Source organism: Oreochromis aureus, linkage group 19 (genome assembly GCF_013358895.1).
Source record: "Oreochromis aureus strain Israel breed Guangdong linkage group 19, ZZ_aureus, whole genome shotgun sequence".
Taxonomy (NCBI): Eukaryota; Metazoa; Chordata; class Actinopteri; order Cichliformes; family Cichlidae; genus Oreochromis; species Oreochromis aureus.
Genome location: NC_052960.1, coordinates 11,458,839 through 11,466,964, shown reverse-complemented (window position 1 = coordinate 11,466,964; position 8,126 = coordinate 11,458,839). Strand labels below are relative to the sequence as shown.

At 38.1% G+C, this 8,126-nt stretch overlaps 1 long non-coding RNA gene across 1 annotated transcript; it reads left to right on the top strand.

The window, feature by feature from the left end:
• Positions 1-4,920: 4,920 nt before the first annotated feature.
• LOC120434927 lies at positions 4,921-6,503 on the top strand. The gene is made up of 3 exons (XR_005609433.1): positions 4,921-4,984; positions 5,341-5,427; positions 5,810-6,503. It is a non-coding gene; the product is annotated as an uncharacterized LOC120434927 (long non-coding RNA).
• The last annotated feature ends 1,623 nt before the right edge of the window (positions 6,504-8,126 follow it).

Below are 8,126 nucleotides of genomic sequence, written 5' to 3'. Positions count from 1 at the left end.
CTGGTTAATACACACACACACACACATAAACAGAAAGGCACACATGTTTAATTTGTGACCAAACAGAAGCTTTTAATCCTCAGATTTCAGTGAGGCTGTGCATATGCGCTTACAGTGGGTGTGTGCATATGTGTATATGTCTGGTTTTGGAAATGAATATGAGGGTTTGTAAGGTACTCCTTTGAGGTATGGTTTGAAATGAAAATACGTCAGAGAAGGTCTACATCCTCTGTTAACCTCGGGGTGTTTCTGTCCTTCTGCTGATGTCAATAAGACCTCTGCACCCGCCAGTGCAGTGGGGCAGCTGATGGTGACTGATAACTCACTGAGGTGTGGGTATAAACTGTCAGAGTTCATTTAAAGACCAGTGCTTTTATTCAACCCAAAGTGCTTAGGAAATCACCTGGGACAATTCTAAATAAGGCCCCGCGTTTAAAAACACAGACAAAACACCCATACACCTAGCAAGAAGACAAAGAGGATGCACCATCTCTTTGCTACAGCTGAAGAATACACATGTTTTCAATCAAATGTTAAAGCAACGAGAAACTCCGGACCACACCAACACCCATAGATGCCGGTCCCATGCCACCCCATTAAACTGTTTATCTCAAATTTACAGCTCGCCTTTCAAACATTTGGAACATGAGGCACATCTGAAAGCAGATTGATTGAAAAAGAAACTCGAACAGGACAAATAAAGGCAGTAATGTCAACCTTACGAGTCTCCATCCTCCTCCTTACATTTCATTTGTTACTGATTTAGAGTTTTAAGTAAGATGATTCGTTGTTTCTTTCAAAAACTCATAATTTCTTTCTTTTCTCCATATATTTTGATTTTTGCATGCATTTCTTTTCCCTTTAATTTGAGTACAGTCAACTCAGTCAAGAAACCAGTCTGACATGGTTTGAGATCTGTGACATGGCGTGCTATCCTGATGGCAGCTGTCTTTAGAAGATTTGTGCAATGTGATCATAAAGGGATGGACCTGGTCAGAAGCAATACTCAGGTAGCCTATGTGCTTTTAGTTCTAAGAGGCCACACTACCACCTACTATCCCCTCCTCATACTGAACTGCTGATATAAAGCAGGATGCATCCATCTTGTTGTTTACACCAAATTCTGACCCCATCCAAATGTCACAGCAGAAATCGAGACTCATCGGATCAGGCAATGTTTTCACATTTTTCTATTGTCTATTTTTGGGTTAGCCTGTGAAAACTGTACCCTCAGTTTCTCATTCTTAGTTGACAGGATTGGCACCCGCAGGAGTGGCATTAACAAGGCATTTTTTACCCAGAGAGCTGCTGTTCACTGGATATTTTCCCTTTTTTGGACTATTCACTGTAAACCTGAAAGACGGCTGTGCAGAAAAATCCCAGCAGATCAGGAGTTTCTGAAACACTTAGACCAGCTAACCTGGCACCAACATCCACACCATGTTCAAAACCCCTTAAATCACCCATTCTACTGTCTGTTTGAACAGGTGTACCTAACAAAGTGGCCGGTGAGTATATTTCCACTGAGAATTCCCCCCACTCCCACTGAAGCCTTTGAAGTGCTCCGAATACAGAATGTATGAATTGGAACAACCAGGGGGAAAAAAGATACATCAGTTCCCAGGGACAAGCCTCTATTACCAATTCATCACCTCCATGCACTCCTGCATTATTTCTTATGTATGAGACAATTTACCTCATCGATTAACAGTCAGTCTACAGAAGCACAAAATGTTTGGGGCACACAGGGTCACAGGGTATGAACTCACCAAGGGCTGAGAGGAGAAATGATAGTGTAAACTGCTGTCGCCGACGGCACATGGCGCCACCCGGAACAATGATAAGCATTCATCATACAAGCGTTGCATTAATTATAACCATTTATAATTAAGCGCTAAAATGACAAGCACTGAATAACGATCATATGTTCTACCACCTATTTATAAGTCAAGGTCAACGTTTTGAAAAGAGCAGGAAGATTGTGTTATCAGTGGCCTAATATTCCTCATATCACTATCCTCGCTATGACATAGTACAGTGGTTATCAATAAAATCATAATCAATTTCCAGGCATCAAGCCAGCTGGAATATGTTTATAATGAATTTTTACTATCACACTGAGAGACAGAATGATGGCCTGCTGGGTGTTTTTGTATCACATAGTAAACAGAGCTGGTTATTGATCCACTCATGTCAACTCACTCACTCAAAAAGCCCCCACCCCACAAAAAAAAGAAAAAAGATACAAAAGTAGCAACTAATGAGAAACGTGATTCAATCCTGGTAAATCTAATTTGGGGACAATGAAAAAATTGTTTGTCATCTAAACAGAATTGAAAAGCATTAAGATAATTGGGTCAGGGTGTGTGATATTACTGAAGAGGAGATTGTGTTGTATGAATTTATATGAATTCAGAAACGCTTTGTATTTCATTCATGAGTCTTCTTCTGTGTTGGACCCAATTCACAGCTTGACTTAAAGAGAATCAATAATCCTGCGATGGAAATTTCGACATCAAAGGAATTTCTCCAACTGTAAGAATGTAAAACAGATAAAGTAGACGAGACGATCCTATACTTACCAATGAAGCGATGCAATTACCTCCTGCTGTTTAGACACTGTTGCAGACACTTTTAGACTTAGTTTATTTACCACAGGCAAGTGTTTCTAAAATTACAGTGTTACAGACAATGATTCTTGTTGCTGCATACATTTGCGTTGTTAACGCAACTTTGCTTTGTCCGGTTTTACCAATGACAGCTTAGCTAAGCCAAGAAGGGGAGTTAGTTCAGTTCCCCTAATCCTCCGAGAATAATGTCACTTGAGTCTTAGATGAAACTTTGCAGTAAATAATTTGAAAAGAACAAGGAACACGATTTACAAGGGCATAGTAAATAACTTTTACACAGGAGCTGATTGTCCTGAAATACCATAAAAGCAAACTCATCATCTAAAATCATCTAAAAGCCATATAATGCACTGTAAAAACGATAACTAGTAATTGTTGATTTGAGTAAAGTTTTCAAATTAAACTGACTTAGAAATAAAACTTTTCATTTACAACCTAAAATAGCTTGTCTGCCCAACAAATTTCTTCCATTGTTGTCCTAACTAAGATTTTCTAGCGAGCATAACAAAGATTATCAACTTTTGAGTAGATTTTTGAGTCGAGTTGGGAACCGGTGGAAACCCGTAGGTGACTGGCACACGTCGTGGTCTGAATAAGTTTGAACTAGACCAAACGAGTCTGAGCAGACTGTGTGATAGTGGTTTGTCGATGTGTTCTGAACTGAAAACCTGCTAAGAAACTTTGAACAAACGTGGCCAAAGTTGGATGAAAATTACAATTTTTCGACCATTACGGATTTTACCTGGTCTGAAGTTGGAGTGTATTATTTGACCATTTTTGGACAGGTGCGGGAGCTGCCGCCATTTGCCCTAGCAGGTAAGCTAACGACATCTGTTATTAGGATTTTCTACAAGCGCTAGGCTGCATCCTCCTGAGGACCCAGGAGGGTGGAACGAGTAAAGCACTGAAAAAAAAGCCAAACAATAACATATTTAAGTCATCTAAGGGACTTATATATCATGTTTAAGCTAGCGAAGGACCGCGGGGGTTGAAAATGATATGCCGGGAGTTCGCTGTTCTGCTGCTCTAGCGAGCCTTGAATCCCCAGCTAGCTATCAAGCTGGTGGTAACAGACGTCTCCGAAAACGTAGAAGCATTTTTGCAAAAATGTGTTGTCTTAATAAACTGAGCAGATATTTGAAATTTACACAGCTACATTCTCGCCTGAAAATACCTTAAAAGTTTACTTTGTGACCCAGAAAGAGTAATAAGAGTAATATTAAAACTAAGTGGCTGCCGCCATTGTTTGAAACTAGAATCGGCTGGGCCGCGCTATGAATTCTGGCATAGGGTGGGCCACGAAGGATACACCCTGACCCATCCTTCAAAGCTGTGGAAAGTATTGTATTGTTTTGAGAGCCTTTTTGTTGGTGGAGTATTGATTTTATGTACAATTCCACGGGTAGACGCGATCTGTACGGTCAGACTTTGCACATGCGCAGTAAGGATCGGGAGTCGATCCGTAACTTTTTTTTCTTTTTTTTTCTACATTATATTGAAATGCTTCATTATTGCAAACATTCTCTCTCAGGCGGAGAGAGGTCGTGGAGTGTCAGCCTATGGTATCTGAGGTCCAGGAGAGATGACCTGCGCTGTTTTCCTCTGAGGAGGTAAGACTGTCCTAATTTATTTATAATTTAATTATTATTCAAATTGGGCATGATTTATACTTATATTGAAGCAGTACGGTATTTGCTGGGGTAATGCATTGGCCAACTTTATTATCTTGTGCTACCACTCCAGTCAAGGCCCTTGCCAGTGTTATATTGAAATCCTTACCCTGAACATTTCTGCCAGTACAAGAAAAGAGTCCCCATGCTAAATCGAAATTGTGAAACAGAAAGGCAATCTCATAATTTTGACTTAGCATGTATTTTTTTTTTTTGTGCTAGAAATAGGACTTCTATAGTCTGAGATTGTTAGGGAAAGAATACTAAGGCAGGTCACAGAATCTGATTGGTCACAGATTTTGGTGCAACTTAGAACATAATATGTATTTTCATATTGATACTGGGTTTTGTGGGGGTGTTTCTATTCCTGTGCAAAAGATGTATTCATGAGAGATTTTTGAAGTAGGTAGGTTTTGCTGTTGATGACACAGTCAGGCATATAACATGGTGCAGACTGTCCAAGACAGCTACCCAGGAATTTTCTGTGCTGAATAAATGACAATATTTTGGTGAATGTATTGTTTAGATATCTGAAAATTTCATCGGATCACAAGCAAAGACCTCCTGGGGACCTTCAATGCATCCCTTGACAAAGTTGTGCCTGGCCTGCTGAAACTGTACTGGTCTAAGAAGGGAGCTCTTGGTGAGGAGATGGAAGACCTCCTGGATAAACTTGATGAACAGGTGAGTGAAGTGCTCCTTTATCTGACATTTTTAGAAGAGAGTATACTTTTCTCTTAACAGAAACTGAAAAGATGTTGGCTTCAAACAAAACACATCAGTGGACATGTCAGTAAAAATGAATGTCATGAGTCATTGCTTTGTTCTTATTTGGCAGTATTTTATTTAATTTGTAAAATGAAAGTAAAATTGTTAACATGGTGTTGTTGTTGTTTTTTGGGGGTTGTACGTTTTGCGTGTTGCTGGGTCTGACCTGTGCTTTACTTTCATTACTATGAGAGTTCTGATTTTGCATTGTGTATAGTACACCATGTTACTTCACTAATTGAAATTCTTGTTTTCCACTGAATACTCTTTAGACATCCAACACTGTGTCCAACGGGCACTGAGAGGCCTGCCCATTTTCCTCAAGAGAAGATGCAACAGAGGTTTTCCTGAAGTGCTTAGTAAGTACAAAAAGTAATCCAAGTAAAACTAATTGCTATGAGATGTTTTTAAAGGATGAGTTTATCCAAAATGGAAATGTACACTTTCTCAGTGCAGTCCAGATAATTTTATAGTGGGGATTGCAGTTGTCATAACTCTCACTCCTTTTTTTTTCTGCTGAGCAGCAGCTGGGCATTGTTAGTGGTTGTTCCATAGCAGAAAATATTTTTGTACAAAACTCACAAGGTGGCATTAATTAAAAGAAAATAAGCTTTTTCTTCTTAAAACCTCCATGGGTCAAACGACCAGCATGGTATAGAGGTTAAAGTTAAAATCTTTAGAAATTTGTTTTGTCTTTAGTTTTTCTTAGCTTTCAATAATTCATATTTTACTTTTCTTCAGGACACTGACATTTTGGAACCAGTGTTGAACAGTGCATCAGTTGCCATCCTCACCATCCTACAAGATGACGATGCTGATACGTCTGTGCGAGAACATGCAGTTGTGTTGGAAGGGGACATTGTGCTACATAACATTCCAGATCTCTCTACTGCCCTGGCACACCTCTTTGGCCTTCTGTATGCCCTCAACATTGATTATCCAAAGCAGATGAGTTTTACCTTTGAAGCAATTCAGGCCATCTTATTTTGGCCTGGTCGGACAATATGAAGGTGAAGTGGATAAATCATTATTCGAAATGTAAATTTTAGTCAGATGAATCTGTATTGTTGAGAATATATGGTGAAAATTTGTCTTGTAGTATTTTAAAAGATTTGTTATAGTGTTAGTTTCCTCTTCATTGATGGTAACATTTCTAAGAACTTTTAACTTCCATAGTTCATCATAGTAAGCCTGTGTAAAATGTCAATGTCTGGGTGCATAGGCAATCGTTTGTAGCACTACCCTATTTAATGTGCAATAGTTATGTTCAGCTTTTACAAGACGGTCAGGGTGTGTGTGTGTGAATTATTAAGTTGCTGGACACTTTTCTTTTTGGTTCTGGACTCTAGAATTTTAACGTCTCTGCTGGGGTGCTCAAAGCACCCAAAAGAAACTGGCAAGAGGTTTTTGTTTGTTTGTTATTTCTTTTCTTTCTTTCTTTTTGTTTTTTTAACAGAAATTCACCCTACTACCCATGACATTCTGAAATGTACTGAAAAGACTGTTGAACAAAATAAATAAGCTTTTAGATAACATTGAATTGTGCTTTGTTTTATTCTATATCATTTATTAAGTGTTTTTTCAAGTATAATAACAACATACATTTTCCTTCGTTTATATAGGTAAATTTTCAACTCACTGGAGTAAGAATTGTATGATTACTCAACAAGAATATCTGTGTTTGGTGAAGGCAGAAATACATGGCATTGAAACCAGAATTTCTTCGTTAGACTTCCAGGATTATCCTAATTAGGTGAACAAGAAGATCCAAGTTGGCAGAACTTGTAAATCTTAGTTGAGTCAACAACAGTTGGCAAAAGTTGAGAAAACTCAAAAATCTCTTGCATCATGTTGCCTTGAAATTTTACGTTTTCTCAACATTTTCTTTTTTACAGTGTGTGCTTACAGCCAATGCTGCCTCATTTCTCCGCAGTCCCTGTTCCCCATTAGATTATGAAAGATTCTCTCCTCTCCTCTCCTCTCCTCTCCTCTCCTCTCCTCTCCTCTCCTCTCCTCCCCTCTCCTTGATAAGATCTTTACATTTCCAGAAAGACCAGCAGCCAGTTAGTTTATAGCTTAGCATAAAGATAAAGCAAAACAGCTTAGCTGGCCATAGTGAGTAAAAGTCACCTACCAATAACAGCAATAATCAAAGCTCATTAAGTAACAAATTATATCTAATTTGTTTGATTGATAAAACAACAAACTATAAAAAATAATTTTTTGGTTTTATGTGACAGCGAACCACTGACCTCCTTGAGTAAACTAGTCTAAAGGGGATACAGATGATTTACTGTCAGTAAACTTTAGGCATTATTTAGCTTTATGGATATCCTTTGAACCATGTTGCTGTTTAAAATGTACTTAATACATACATAATACATTAAAATATATTAAATTTCCTTAGGGATTATTAAAGTATTCTGATTCTGATTCTTAAACCAAGAAAAGTGTGATACGAAATGATGTTAAGGGATTAGTTTTATGACACAGATCAGGTTAAAATAGATTGGAGCACATTTTAGCACATTACAATAAAGCAGGACAGAGTAGAGTACAGCTCTGTGTCTTCACTTCTTTAAGGAAACATTTACACTACTTAAAGCTCCATTTCGAGGCTGGTGTTGTTTCTTTACACTAATTATTGTAATAGAGGCAAAATGTATCTTTAAGTATCAACTCAGTCAGAAAATATATGTTACTTCTTAATGATTATATTAGGTGACAAAAAACAAACAGGATAATGAGACCGTAGACCCCCTGGGGCATTTGATGCACAGTAAGGTTGAAAATCCTTTTGTTATAAACTGCATGGCTGGTGCAGTTGAGCAAAAAAAATAAGTGTCTTTTCACATAATTTTGCTGCTGTGGAATCAAGACAGCTAACTGTGGAACTGCCCTTTTCTAACTTTTATGCTAAACATTTTTCCCCAAGTTCTCCAGACTAAACAAAATTTAATTTGGTCTCTTCATGCTCTGCATGTTTCTACAAAGTGAGAAGAAAAGAATACAACACAATAGATTGCATAACAGGCAATATAATGTACATAATATAATA